Here is a 16,460-nt window from a genome sequence, read left to right as displayed (position 1 = left end):
ATATCCAAAATTTTATAAAATTATTAAAAATTATAAAAGTGATACATTATAAAAACTTTAGATTCTTCAAAACAATAAATTTGAAACCTTAAATAACAAAATAACAAATCAAGTTTATTATATTAAATTTCAGATATTTTTGTCTTTAGCAAATTATTTGCTCTAGTCTAAAACTTAATCATGATTTAAATTTCGTTAAAAGAATGAAACTTTAAATATATTAAATAATAATAAAATAACTATTAAATACTTGTTTAAATTAATAATAAAATAAACAATAAATATTTATTTAGACCAACAAAAACTTCAAACACATAAAACAAACTAGAGATGTAGTTTAAACACTTATTTTCAACCAAACCTATAATGTGTGATTGAAACAACAACAAATGATAATATGAGCATTTCCCCCTTCTCTTTGGAATCTTATTTGTGTTTTCTTTTCATTTTCCTTTGGAAAAGACTGAAAGTTGTTTACTTAAAACTTGACCACTTTAAACATTTTTCCAGAAATCCAAAGAATTTAAGTATGTGGCTTTGCTTTAATGGAAGAATTGAAAGTTAAAATCAAACAAGTGTTATTCTCAAGTAGCATGCGTGACAGAATCAGCTTATTATCAACCAAACAATTAATTAAAGAATAAAACTAATCAGATATGCAGATAGAATCAGAAAAACAGTATCAGAGAAGGTGTATCATCTTTTCTCAAAGGTCAAAGCCAAATGCACACGTAGCCTTCTGTGCTTCAGTTTCATATCACTTAAGCACAACTATGAACTACCCAAACTTTTATGGTTTCTCACTATCATCTTTGGAACTAGGGACCGAAAATAGAATCTATAACATAAGCTAGCTCTTTCTCATATCAAATTATACTTGGTATTCAGAGAATTACATCCTTCAGCTCCTCCAAAGCAGTGGAAAACAATGAATTTTAATGCCACCGGGAATTTTGTCGTAATTGATTCTTCATCATCAAACATCTGCAATTAAGAGAAAAAAGATTTGTTAACTGAAAAGCAACTATAGATTAGCAGTCTTGGGTGGTAAGTATTTGACTCTTTATGTTTTAACTTGACATAGTTCAACTGTTCAAGAACTTATATTTTTCCCCTTATTGAACTAAGATGCACTGTATCTTCTTTTCAAATTAGGAGTTTAAGAATCAAAAAGATTTTTTGGTTCCTGGAAATGCCTCCCAAGCGTGTCGATGCTGCAAGCCAACACAATTTTCTCAGCCACATATGCGAGTTCCCGACCACTTTAAGCAGTTGCAAGTGATAAAACTACTTTAGCAAGAGTAAGATTTCTCACATAACTAAATTATCTCAACTAGAATCATGGTTCAGAAATTCTTTTAAAGATATAATAAAAATTAGCACATCCCCTAAAACAGACATTGTATAGATATAAAATAATGCAAAGAGCAAAATAAGGTTGCAAGCCAATAACAGCCCACACAACAGAGGAAATTATTTGGAGAACAAAGAGAGCAGCTGAAATAGAAGAACAGACGGGAATCAGTAAAACTGATTCAAGCCGTGATGAAGAAAATCATCATACTCCCTTCAAGCATAATACCAACTACTAGTAAAATGCAGAATTTATTTGGCAGACCAAGCATCAAACAGAATATATTAAGAAGCGGGATAAACAAAATCCCAAAAGAAAAGAACATGCAATAGATTAATAAAGAAAAAAAAATCACATTACAATTATCATAAGAAGTCACTTTTAACATATATAGGACTTATTTCTTACTTGATCGAAGTCGTGTAATGGGAATTTCTATGAGTTCCCGTCTAATGCACAGATATTCACCTAGCAAAGCCATCACTGCAACTCCAGTAACATTCACAACCCACCATGTTATTGAGGAAGGCCAACCTCCATATATGATACATATAAAAAGATGTATAATATAGAGAGTGGCTGAAAAGTCTAAGCATTTCTTTGCCCTTTCAATCAAATAAAGCATGTACCCAGCTCTGCATAGATCCAAATAAAAAAAACGCTCAGTTTAGAAAATGCCGATTACTGTTATATCTCTAAACTTCTTATATACATTACTTCAATATCTATATATACATGAGCATTCAAATACAACTAAGGTTAAATGAAGATCTTCACAGAAGCATTATCTAGCTCTGGATATATTTAACTTGCAAGTGTAACTCCCTCATATAGGAGACCAACTGTATCAGAAAAAATAACCAATAAAAGATGCAATAAATTGGACAGGTAGGTACTAACTTTTCAAGATTAGATACTAATATCCTAAAAAAAGTCAAGATTCAATACTCTTAACATTCAATTTTAAAATTCATGTGCACAGCTTTATAAATCTTAACTTTTACACAAATCATGAAACAAATGACACATACAAACACCACAGCTGTACATCATAATCTGAACATTGATCCAAGCCAGTTCCAAAACCCAGAAGCATGGAAGAAACAGGAGAAATAGAGACTCTGCAGTTTAATCATAAACCAAAGGATCTATAAAGTAGGAGTAACAGAGCTAGCACATATACTGTTTTTGAATAGTTAAGATAAACCTAATTGTGCACAACTTTTACACTGTCATTCAATGAAAACAGGTATTCTATTCAAGAGCAAATTTAATAAGTAACACATTCGAAAAGCAGTAGATCTAAACTACCATTTGTTATATAAATGTATTCAAAACTGAAAGCTGCAGATACAAAGACAGATATAAATAAAGCATCATTGTTAAAAGACAAGAATGAAACTATATTCTCACCCTGCAATAGAGCTGAGCAGAAAGGAACAACAACGCACCAGCCGGTAATGGTAGAGGTAGTAACGGTGGCAAAGTCAAAGAATATACCAAACTCATACGAGAAACACGAGTACCGACAAGAAATGACAAGAAAACCCCATGTGTGAGGTAGTATAAACATTGAAGGCAAACAATTTGGCCTACAATAAGCCAAGGGTCCCATTCCACGGCACCATAGAACATGACTACAATTGAATCCTTTTCAAATTCCGAATTCTACTAAATCAGCAGAAAAACAATTCAAACTAATCCCTTAAAGTATATTAAATTCCTTATACCCAAGCATCAAACCCTAAAGAGGAGCTAGTTCGTCGAAAGCTTATTTATTCAAAACCCCAGTTCTAAGAAAATTGAAAGGATTAGCAAACCCAACGGTTGCCCAGCAGGAGTTCTTCGAAGTTAGAAAAACCCAATTTTTTATGAATGAAAATTCAACTCTGAAACTGACTTTAAGGTTCTATGTTTAATGTACCCAAAATTGAGACTTAGCGAACTCGGATCTGGTAAATCAAGGTAGTCCTGAGAGGAACAAACTCGAATCTCAAGCCCTTTTCTTGGAGGGGATCTGAGAATAAACCAGATGCAATTTGAGGTAAGCCAAAACTAATAAACAAGCAAACAAAAAGGAAAAGCAAAGTTTTCCCGACTCCAGCTAGCCTAAGTGGAATCCAGGTTTTGATTCAAAAGGAAAAAAAATGATGAAGATTGAAAACTGACCACCGAGGTTGATAGACAATAGAGGTTAGGGACTAGAGAGACGTCTCCACGAACAAATTATGCAATTCTCGCTTCTCGGAACCTTCTTCTGCAAATTAATAAAAAAGATTACACAATTTCAGCCTGACACCGCCCTCCGTCCAACCTTCTTTTGAGAGGGGTTGGAGCGTTCTTTTCCTTTTAACTGTTTATAATGTCATCAGCACCTCAACCAACGTATTACAATTATTGGTAAACTACACCCATCACCACTTAACTATAAGGAGATTTCAATTTGATCATAGAGCTTTTAATTTTATCAATAAAATCATTAAACTATTTAAATGAAACAAATCAAGTCATCCGTCGTTAATATTTAACGAAAAAGCTAACGTAACAGTTAATAAAAACAATATAATTACACACTTAATTTTTAATACTTATAAATTTTATCAATTTAATTTCAATTTGAATATAATTCAATAAGTTTAGTCCTCTAATCACGTGATAGAAAGGACATAACTGAGCATGTTAGGAGGAACACTTGTCGGGCCCAAAATTTACATATAATTTTAAAAATTATTATCTATTTAATCACTCACTCATTCATTAATTTATTTTTATTTTGATCACATAATAATAATTATTATTAAAATTATATTTATTATTATATTTAATTTTTGTTTCGATCATCTAATATTATTTTTTATTTACTCTTATCATTTAATTTTTTTTCAAAATTTATTATTAGATACCTAATTTTTATATTCGCCCGAGGTCAATAAAATCGAAACGAAAATAATAGTAGAATGTGTCAAAACAAATTACATGATTTTGATTCCTATTAAAATCTACTCGTAATGATGTTTGATAATCAATTTTAAAATTTTTAAATAATATAATATAAATTAATAATATATGATTTTATATAAATTTGAAACACTTTAAAAATTATAGATATTAAAGTTATTAATAATGTACCGATGTACATATCGCTTCTTTTATAGCAATAGTATGTATTAAGAATAATAATCGTATTAATTCAAATTTTATTGATATTTTTAATTTTTAGATTTAATTTATTTTTAATAAATTATATTATAAAAATATGTTTTCATATAAAATTTGTTCAATGATTTTAGTGATAAAATATTATATTATTTTATTAAAATATTTAAACTTAAATAAGTGTCTATATATATATACACGTTATTAATAAATTTAAAATTTTATAATTACGCTATTAAGAAGAATAAAAAATATCTATTTAACGAATGGGCCGGTAAATATCAAGGCCTGTTATTCAAAAGTTCTACGAAGATTACGAGGCGTACAGTTGCAGATAGGGGTGTAAACAAACGTATTAATTCAAAAATTTTGAAATGGGCCTTGATTCGATTAAAAAATTCGTGAGTTTAAAATTTTTAAGCTTGACTCGAACTAAAAATTCTGAACTGAAACTCGTGAGCAGCTCGAAAAGGCTCGAAATAAAGAAAAAAATCTTAAATTTAACTCGATTGAACTCAACATAAATATTAATATTATTAATAATTTATTTTTTAAATAAAATATTAATATATTATATTTTCGAACTGCTCATGAGTTTTTCGAATTAAATATCAAGTAACTCATTTCGGTTCGTTAAGAACTCGAGTCGAGTTCAAACTCAAATCGAGTCTATTCGATTTGAATATTTATCAAACCCGAGTCAATCTCAAGTTATTTTGGATATGTTTCATCTCATTTATAGCTTTAGTTGCACCTCATTGTATCCCCCAATTCTTATTGTTTACACTACCCGCCACCACAGTTTGTTTTTCTTCCCTTTCCGTCTCATATCCCCTTCCCGAGAGAAACAGAAATGAACAGTTTCAGTTTCCCTTAATTTTTGAGCTAGATGCTTCTTGTAGCTTCATTTAAAGTTCTATTTTTAATAGACATTTGGGCATTTCGAGAACTTTGTCAGGTAAACTTTGATTGGGTTGCCGTTGTTCTTTACAGAAACTGGATTCTGAATTGATAATACGTTCTTTTAATTATTGATTTTACGAGGGTTTTTTTGGAATTTGATTTGTGTTTTGGTGCATGAAGGATGAATCAGTGACCAACTGCTGGAAAGTAAAAGAAAGGAATTGGGAATTTATTGCCTTTTTTTCCTGCATTTGCTAATCTAACCTTTAGGCGTTTGATTTTGTGAACTTGGGTGTTGAAAGATCGAGAATTGCATGATTTAGTGTTGGAAAAAGTTAACTTTTTAAAGGTGGGTGCATAATTTTCAAGTTCTTTCTTTTTTATCAAGAAAAGATTCAAGGCTTTTGGGAATGTTGACGAGAATGGATTGTTTTTGGCAAAACAGTAGCGGCTGCTATGTTGTTCTTGAAGATTGATTGAACGAAGAAGATCAAATTGGGGATTGGAAACCCTAAGTGTAGGAGAAGCATCTGGAATTAGAAGGCTTTTTTTGAAGATTGGGTTGGATTTTGTTTAGGGATATTTTAGTGTTGTCTCATTGTTAAGCTGAGTTTTTTTACTTTAATGGATGACATTGAGGGTGGTGCTAGCTATCCTCCAAATCCTTATGGTGTTAGCCACCGGCAGGGTTATGGTTCTTCGAATCTCCAAAAGCTTCCTGTAAGAAATGTTCCTTTTTCTAGACCGATAAGGAATCAGTACATCGATGATGATGAAGACCTCGACGATGAAGTGGAAGATTTGGGAGAGGAAGAGGAAAATCTTAACCGAATAAATGGTGTTCAATATGTAGGAAAAGGTGTGAATGATAATGATGATGGCGATGATGACGATGATGATGATGATGACTTGATGGATGATGATGAGGATGATTATAATGAAGGTGGTGACTTGGGGAGGCATCCAAAAAGAGGAAATTGAAGTGTCTGGTGTCTAGTTATGAATTTGTGCCTCGAGTACCGGCCCCGGCAGCAGTTGCAGCTCCATCCGTGCTAAAGCCTTCATATGGTGGGAGGAATTCTCTTACGGATTGGACCGAGCATGAGACATTTGTTTTGCTAGATGCCTGGGGTGACCGCTTTTTGCAATGTGGGAGGAAGAGTCTTCGGACCGAGGAATGGCAAGAATTGGCAGAGAAAGTTTCAGAGGTTTCAAAGATTGAAAGGACTGAGACACAATGCCGGAACCGGTTGGATACATTGAAGAAGAAATATAAAAAGGAGAAGGCTATGCTGGAAGAGACCGGTGCTACCACTAGCAAATGGGTTTATTTCAAGAAGATGGATATGTTGATGTCAACTCCTCCACAGCAGGGCCATCTCTCTTGCGGATTCGACTCGGGTGAATATGTATTCATGAACCCTCGGGTTTATTTGAACCGTGCAAATGGTTTGGATGAAATGAGGGATAGTCCAGCAAATTCTGAATCCTCTGGTGGTGAAGAGGATGTCCCAGATGGACTGCCGCCTAAAAAGAGAAGATTCGAGTGGCAATCTGGTGAAGGTTCTTCGGTCGGACTGCTTGCACATTCAATTCAGAAATTTAGCGACATATATGAAAGGATTGAGACTAGTAAAAGGCAGCAGATGTTGGAATTAGAGAATATGAGAATGGATTTTCAGAGGGAGTTGGAAATGCAGAAGAGGCAGATCATGGAGAGAGCACAAGCTGAAATTGCAAAAATCCAGTGCAGTGACGTTAATGTCTCCGCCGAGAATGTTAGTGGGTAATCAAAACCAAAACCCAGTTATCTTCTTTATAGCATTCATCTGATTTTGACTGCTAAATGTTGTTGTACAATTATGTAGGAGCCTTTTGCAAATTGCTATCATGATAGACAATAATACACGGATGTCATACTGCACCGTTCAAAGTAAGTAGAAACTTTTACTGAATTTAGAGATCATTACTCCCATTATCACTTGCACAATTGAATGTTCTAGTTCACCTGCGATTGTTTCCTGTTTTTGACAGTTTTGTCGCCGACGATCTAGCTTGGAAAAAATAGACCGTGCTTAGGTAAACATCAGTTTTTTGAGGTGAATGGCTGAGTTCTTAGACGTCTTAGGTGTTGTATGAGAAAGTAATGCAATGATCCGAGTCCTCTGATTGCATAAACTATACAAGCTCTGAATCCTCGAATTTCTCTAATTGCCCTTCACTTATTTTTTGACCTGCAATGAATCTGAGTTTGTTTTCCAGCAATAAGGAGGGAGTAAGAAATAGAGAAGATACATAGCGTAAAAGAAAGAGAGGCAAAAAGAGCAGTACCTGGGATTTACCCAGGTTTTAAGAGTTGACATCAAACAAATTTCAGGTTCGAGATGAGTCGATAAATGGAACATGCGATCACCTTTAATAATCATCTGCACGGCGACACTTTCCCTCGGTTCCTGATAGAACTTAATTCACTTGCAACTTCACATTGCTTTGCCTTTCCCCAGACGGGCCAGGAGGAGGAAAACCCTCTTTCATCCATCTCTTCCTAAAGTAACAAAGCTTTCTGGATTCTATTTGTCAAAGTAACTGAACTGGGGTGCTTCGGTGTCAAATAAAAGTAACAAAACTTCACATTTGATAAGCATTGCCAACACTTTCTGGATAGGAGGAAAACCTTCTTTCATCCGTCTCTACCTAAAGTAACAAAGCTTTCTGGATTCTATTTGTCAAAGTAACTGAAGTGGGGCGCTTCGATGTCAAATAAAAGTAACAAAGCTTCACATTTGATAAGCACTGCCAACACTTTCGATTTCATTGAAAAGCTTCCCCCCGCACTTGACCCTAAAGCTCATTTGGCATGTATATACTCTAAATTTGATTATACCTTAACTCTATCTCGACTCTTGGAATTTTCAAATTATTTATCAGGTGTCTAATCTTTCACTTTGTCTATCACATTAGCCCATTAATATTCTTCAACTGGATCATTTCAAATCCACATAGTTTAGACATGTTATAACTACTATTTGGATTGGATCATTGGAACTGATTTCAAAGACCAAAGAGAGCAGGTAAAATGTGTATAATATGAATACTAATGGTAAAATTTGATTGATTTATAAACCAAGAGTAGAGTTGCCGAAGAAATCGAGAATAAACCGATGAGAAAATATGGCAGTGAAAAAGAATTAAATACAACAGGAAAAAAATTCCGAAGATTGGAAAATCAGGGTTAACTTTTTGCATGGGAAATCCATTCAATCATCGATCACCTCAGTTGAGGGGTTCAAACACATTAAAAGACTAAACATCCAGAAATAAAGTGAAATCTGAATTAAAGAAAATCCAATAACAATACTCACAGCAGAGTTGTTGATTACTTGCTAATCCCACCACAAATCCTAATCATTTAGCACTTGCTATATCCTTTGAACTGTAAACTTTTAGCCTCCCACTAACAAATACATTGTTAGCAAGGAAACCATAATAGGGATGTTTTTTTCTCTCTTAAAAACCCTCTTGATAAAACCAGGATTCTATCGACTCGGTCTTTTAATAAAAACAATCTCGGCAAGCAATGCAAAGAGAAGGGCTTTACGAATTCAAAATTATGACCCCAAATAACACAACCGATAAAAACCCATCCAAGCGGATCAAGAGTTGGTCTCAAGCTTTCTCGAAAATAGTGGTCATACATAAGAACGGACACCGACCGAGCTTAATGATTTATGCAGTAGTAGAAGCACCCTCCGATTTGTCGGTTTCCATTGGTTCTGCAGAAGCCGGAGGTGCCTCACTGCTACCTGGGACTGAATTTTCACTGGGCACATTGTTGCCGTTGGGGCTTGCATTTGTATCTGCACCCTGGGGCTGTCCCTCATTTCCCTGAGGTGGTGGGGTTGCAGGTGTTTCGGGCGAGGCTGGTTTAGCTGGCTTAGGTTTCATCATTATCGGCCTGCAAAACCTGTTTAATGTAAAATCATATCTCAGCACCAGTCATCATATCAAACAGAGACATGAACATTTATGATAAAAGATACACGAGGACAAAACCTTAAGCATGTGAAATAGTCGTGTTACCTATCTAGGGCTTCAGCTTTCTTTCTCACATCAGCTGACAAGAGAACTGGAGTGGCATACTTGGGAAGTTGGTCCTGCTGCTGTTTTTTCTCTCTCAGCCAGGCCTCGGCATCCACGCACTCATTCAACACCTATTAATTGCAATGCACGAAAAGGATTAGATATCAATCACTAACAGAAGGGAGTGAAGAGAGTTACGGGACCAAGCCGCTACCTTTTGCTTTTCGGCAATTTCAATTTGATCAAATTTGGGATCATTTGACATGGCAGCCTCCCTGTAACTGTTAATACAGTAAGCAAGTTGATCGATGACAGTTCCCCTCTCGGTATACTCTTTGTAACGTTCTTCAATAGGATCTCCTTGCTTCAAAATTAAGACAATCTGTCAGGTACATGATGTATATAATCAACCTGATAAGTCTGAAGAAGAACAAGAATTACCTTCTTAAGCTCTTCAAGCTTGGCAACATAAACACCCTTTGTTTCATCCTCTCCATCTTCATAAAGCCAATCCTCAGTTTCCTGAAGCTTGGCCATAAGCTCTTCCTTCTCCGGAGCAGTAACAAAATCATGGTGTTTGTCACTAAGCTGAAGAGTGAAGACACAAGGAATAGTTAGTTTTAAGATCATAATAGCCAAGAAACAGTTCTAGGATTCAGAAAATTAGTAGACAACATCATACCTTATTCCTCATGTCATATACATAAGCCTCGACAGCATTCTTTTTATCTTTGGTTTCTTCCATAACCCTATCTTGCAAAGCCATTTCAAACTCCTTCTCTACTGCCTTTTGAACATCTGCAGCTAACATTGCACCATAGACCAACTCTGCCACTGGGACATTTGTTTTCTTCACCTTCTTCTTGGGAGCCTCAACCTATGTGACAGGCAGAACAACAAATATAACCAACCGGCCAAACCATGCAAGAAACCAGGGACCCAAAAGTATTCCACATAAGTACCAACTCTGGCAGTTCATGCATATACTACAGATAAAAATCACTTACTTTAGTATCAGTCTCCATTTTCACAGGCTTGTCACCAGACTCAGCAACACCATTTTCAGTCCCTGCTGCATCAGCTGTACCCTTGGCATCTTGCATGTTAACATCCGTCTCATTGGCACTGGGAGCAGCAGTACCACTAGGTGCTTCATCAGTCTCCATCTTAGAATCATCGTTTTGAGGCTCCTTTGAAACTGGAACTTCAACTTCCTCCTCTTCCAACAGCTAAAATTACATTAAGTCAGGACAGCAAGAAAAAGAAGAATCACATTTCAGATATTATCAAATTTTAAGAAGTTAATTCAACAACCACTTACTGTTGCCGACTCAAGGGATACAATCCCATGCAAATTCAGACGCACTTTGACCTTCAATTTTGGTCGTTCATTTCTTATTGTTGGAAAAGGGCCAATCTGCCATTTAACAAATGCCACAAGTTATAACAAATAAAAAGTAGAACAAAAAAACAAGTTAGCCTTGTGTTGAAATAAAAAGACAGAAAAGGCTAATCAGAAGAGTTCGATTAAGGTCTATGAATTTATTACCGTGCAAGTACTGATCTTTGCCGGGGCCTGCAAATACCTAACATCAGAATATTGGACATCAACAGTGAAAGTACTCGATTTGTGGAATGTCACAGCCTTGACACTGGGAATTGGATTTCCCTTTGGAAAAACCAGTTGTTGTTGTTCTGCTCCTCCAGTCTGAGCATCTGGACCAGAACCTTTCCATGATAGGGAGATTGGGAACGGGAAGCTCTCATTGACCTTTTCAAATAAAGGTATTAAGAGGTCAGATGTGTACAAAATACAGCAAAAGGAGGAGAAAGGACAATCATTTTAACTATACAACATGGAGCAACAACAATGTAGATATGAGGAATGAAAAAGGTACAAGGAAAAATCTTGCATAAAGGGAATAAAGAAAAGTAACAGCTTGAAATCATACCACAATACATTCAAATTACAGATAATGAACCATGAAAATGAACAGCTGATATAAAACACAATACAGACAACAAAATTATCACAATAACTTATTAAAAAATACCTGAAAGTCTCGAACTTTGAATGTGGGACTAAGAATTGCACATTCTAAAGCACAACCCCTAGCAACACATTCACTAGCATTCATTGTGCGCCTAGGCTCTTTACCAAAGAACTCTGTGAGGATTTTCAGCATAGCAGGAACACGAGAGGCTGAGCCAACAACCTCAACCATATGAACATTTTCAACAGCAAGACCAGCATCAGCAAGAGCTTTCTCAAGTGGCTTTTTCACACGTTGCAAAATTGGAGCACTGATCTGCTCAAACTCCTCTCTCTTGATGAAACCCCGAACATCCTTCTCATCCATCAAACATTCAATATTCAAAGGAGCCTCAGGATTGGCACTAAGTACCTTCTTTAGCTTCTCACAAGCTGCCCGAAGCCTAATACAAGCCCTAGCATTCTGGAAGACATCAATCTTGTATTCCTCTTTAAATTTTGCAGCAAAATGTTGAAACAGAGCTTCATCGAAATCCCTACCACCCAAAGAGCGGTCAAACGAATGAGACAAGATCTTGAGTTGCCCCTTCTTGAAGGCAGCAATACAGACTTGCATGCTAGCATGTCCAATATCAACAAAGGCAACATTTAATGGATCATTTTCAGGTAAATCAGTTTTATAAATACCATAAGCCAATGCTGTTGCTGTAGTTTCATGAATCAAGCGAAGGGGGTGCAAGCCTGCAATTGTGGCAGCATCTAAGACTGCCCTTCTTTGAAGATCAGTAAAGTAAACCGGAATTCCAATGCAGCAATCAACGACAGCTGCATTCAGATTTTTCTCAGCAATGCTTTTCAAATCCGACAAACCATCCCCAAAACTTGGGTTGGGGTAAAAGCTCTCATTTCACCTAAATACCGAGCATGAATCAAAGGAAAACCATCAGTGCCCTCAGTGACATTGAAGGGCAATGACTTTAGATCTCTTTGCAACTCGGGATCTGAGAACTGACGGCCAATTAACCGTTTGATCTGAGAAATTGAATTCTTAGGGTTCATTGTAGAAGATGCTGCCCCTGCAGTACCAATGAACCTCTGCTTGTCCCCAAAGCAAACAATAGCTGGAGTTTCACGCTTTGATTCATCATTAAGCACAACATCAATTCCTCTTTGCCTCGCGACAGCAACAATGCAGCTCTCGTTGCCAAAATCAAACCCAACAACGCTCATTTTCAGCAGAAATTACACGAGTTTACTTTATAAATAAAATCAATCTGGCATCCAATAAAACAAGGCAATGAGATTACAAGTATGTATTTATGTCTGTGTATGAATATACACATATATAAAAAAATTAAAGCATGAAACCTATCTATTGTAGTAATCACACATTTAATAAATAACATATAACATCAATCACAGTGATAAAAGTATATTACCACTTATTGTGAGCAAAAAATCACTGCTCAAGATTACATGTCAAACTCAATGGGCTTGAGTTCAAGGAGTCATGAAATATAGCAATGGGAGTACCATAATTGAACAATTAATTAGTAACTCATAGCATCAACTGCGGTGATACAAGTATATTCCCATTCTTTATGTGCAACAAGTTGCTGCTAAAAATTCCATGTCAACTTCCAAGGGCTTGAGCTCATAGGGTGATTGCTCTTTAATACATACAATAAAAATTCCCCCCTTTTGTTCCCATTTTAAGACTCGTATAGAGTTTACCATTCACACGAAAACACAAACCAAATAACTATTCAAGGGTCAGAGGCAAGTGCTAACTACATGCAAGCGGAGATACAAACACCTTTATAAGTTAAAATTACAACACTAAAGTTGGGAAAAAACCCTAAATAAATATACAAGTAATAAACATACATAAATCAAACAATTAGAAACAAGCACTAAAACTTTTACAGTTACATACCAACCCAAAATAAGCACTCCTTTAACTAAATTTATTCAGAAATGAAAACTGCTAGCAATGACAAACTCGAAATAGCTTTCAAATTAACCTAAAATAACAACTTTAAACGTCAAAGAATTTCCAACGAGAAAAAGGAGTTGAATCTGAAGAAGAAATGCACAAAAGTACAAGGTAAAACCCCTTAAAAAAAGCTATTTTTCATCCCAATTGAATCGAAAAGTTAGAAATCAAATAAAAAAAACCACCCGATCCTCTAGAAACAGCTAAATCTGAAGAAAAACAAATATGATACGAATTTTTATAAAAAAAATACTCGACCGACGCTTCAAATCTAGAATTAAACAGATCTACGAATTCCCGACGGAAAAAATAAATGCAACAACACCAATCAATAAAATCGACGAAACAGTAGAGTGCAAGTGGCGGCAAATCATACCTTCAAAGGGAAGACGGAGCAAAAGGAGTACAGGAAATTTCTTATACGTTCCAGAGAGAGTACTAGGAAACAAAGTCAGGTAACCGAGAGAGAGAGAGAGAGAGAGAGAGAGTTTTATTAATGAGGGTTTGTGTGAATTTTCGATTTTTTTTTCTAATTAAATTAATAAAAAATGATTTTAATTATTTAGTTTTTTTCTATTATTTTATAAAGTTCTAAGGTAGTTCATGGAAGAGAAAATAATCTCAGTGACCAAAAATCTCATATAATATACGATTTTAATCAATTTTTTTCGGATTTGCCAAAATGACCAACAAAATCGCAATGCGATCGCTAATTCGCAAAGCGATCTCCATTATCGCAAATCAGTTTTCAGATTCGCAACGTGATTATAACTATCGCAATACGATTTTCCAATTTCGCGTTGCGATTTTCCCAATTCGCAATGCGAATAAGTAAATCGAAATGCGAATTTGGAAAATCGCAATGCGATACTGACTATCGCAATGCAATTTTCCTAATTCGCATTGCGATTTACGTATTCGCGTTGCGATTTTCATAATTCGCAATGTGAATACGTAAATCGCAACGCGATTAAGTAAATCGCAATGCGAATTAGAAAAATCGCAATGCGAATTAGAAAAATCGCAATGCGAATACGTAAATCGCAATGCGAATCTTACTATCACAATGCGATTTACATAGCGCCATTCGTATTAACGCGTATTTTTTTTTTCAAATTCCAAACACGGATTTTTTCTTAATAAATCGGAAACTGAACCGTCCACAGTAATCGCAACTCATAACCTCAAACCTAAAATCACAACACTCAGTCCATCTCCATCTCTCACTCTCTACGGCGAAATCCGTCCCCATCTCCGAAGATTTCCGTCCCCATCGCCGACGAAATCCCTCACAACCATTCACAGTCAGAAATCCCTCACAATCATTCAGAAATGAAAAATCAACCTCCGATGGTTAGCTTTTTTATTTTTATTTTGAAATTTTTGCATTATTTTAGGTTTTTCATATTGAGATTGATGATAAGTTTACTGGTAATTTCAATAATAGATTAACCATTTCACTTAGATTTCTTATTAAATTCATTCGATTGCTGCTAATACTGCTAAACTGTTTAGCCTGTGAAGTTAGTATTTGTCTTTGTTTTATCTTTTGGTTGAAGTAATGCAGAAGAAGAATAGTTTCGAGAATGAAAATCGCAACGCGGAAATAACTAATACATGCCTAACTGAAAATGTTAAAAGTTCACACATAAAATCTACATAATACAACGTTTGCATTTAAAAATCACCTAAGTTAACAGTCCCAAAAGGTGAAGCCAGTTGTGATTGGGATTTTAAAGATGTTGCGATTTTGATTGCCTTTTTCTTGACACCATATGAGCTTTGGATTTTGATGATGATCCATATTTTGGTAGAGGAAAAGATGATTGTGATGGCACTGGTGATCCACATGTCAACCTTGTATGATCACTTTCCTTGCACCGACTACATGTCGATCTCTTCTTCTTTTCACCCTTAGACGGTATACGATCGTGACTTTTTGGTCGGCCAGGTAGCCTTCTGTCCATGGCTGGTGGCAAAACTGTTTGTAAGTCATCTGGTATGTCCCACTCAGAAGGATGTGGAATAGGGTAGACAATCTCGGCATAAGTCTGTCGATATACTTCTGTAGTGTAGCAATCCATAGCGTATGTGCTTGAATCATCTTGGTTTAGATGAAGAGCAACTTTTATAACATGGCCACACGGATAACCAGATGTTTGCCATTTCATACAACTACACGTCCTTGCATTTAGATCGACAAGCCCATTTAAGTTATTATCCAGTACTTCAAACAAAGTGTTTGAACATGGTTCAACTCTCCATGACGTTGACTTCACAACACGTTTCACTATCTTTTTTTCAGTCCATGGTGTAACACGATGTTCCAATGTTCCTGTAAATTTAAATAAATAATACTTAGTAAAATATATGATAAGTTACGAATTCAAAGAAATAATACCTGCATGGTTTCTTTTCTTGTAGTACCACTGTTGAATAGAGGCTCGAAAAAACTCCATTAACATAGTAATAGGTAATTTCCGGGAATGACGACTTAGAGCGTTGATTGATTCTGCACTATTAGACGTCATGAAACCATATCTTGCTCCAAGTTGCCCTATCGGATATGATTGTCAGATTGCTAATAGGACCTATGCAATCCCTAAGATGCCCCATAAACCATGTCCATGAATCAGAGGTTTCAGATTTGCCAACCCCGTAAGCTATTGGCAATATCCCATTGTTAGCATCCATGGCTACTGCTAATAAGTTTACTCCAAGGTATCGACCTTTCAAATGTGCTCCGTCAACTATAATAACTGGGCGCATGCAAGTAATAAACGAACGAATCTACAAAATAATATACACAAGAAATATAATCATTTAAATGTGAAATGCATGTAACTAACAAAAATGAGTCAACAAAATTATATTGATTTACTAACCGCAGCACCAATGGCGATAAACAGCAACTCAAAGCGTCCATCTCTATCTGTTTTGATATGAGTTACCGACCCAGGATTTTTCAGCTTTAAATT

The 16,460-nt window shown here is 35.5% G+C and overlaps 3 pseudogenes; 1 reads left to right on the top strand and 2 right to left on the bottom strand.

Annotated features, from left to right (window-relative positions):
• Window positions 1-682: 682 nt before the first annotated feature.
• Window positions 683-3,680, bottom strand: LOC120159493 (annotated as a pseudogene).
• A 2,191-nt stretch (window positions 3,681-5,871) lies between these two features.
• LOC120159628 lies at window positions 5,872-7,391 on the top strand (annotated as a pseudogene).
• A 1,526-nt stretch (window positions 7,392-8,917) lies between these two features.
• Window positions 8,918-13,955, bottom strand: LOC120159557 (annotated as a pseudogene).
• Window positions 13,956-16,460: the final 2,505 nt, after the last annotated feature.

Source organism: Hibiscus syriacus, unplaced genomic scaffold, assembly GCF_006381635.1.
Source record: "Hibiscus syriacus cultivar Baekdansim isolate YM2019G1 unplaced genomic scaffold, ASM638163v2 tig00111366_pilon, whole genome shotgun sequence".
Taxonomy (NCBI): Eukaryota; Viridiplantae; Streptophyta; class Magnoliopsida; order Malvales; family Malvaceae; genus Hibiscus; species Hibiscus syriacus.
The sequence above is the reverse complement of the archived record's forward strand: the minus strand, read 5'-3'. Positions and strand labels throughout refer to the sequence as shown.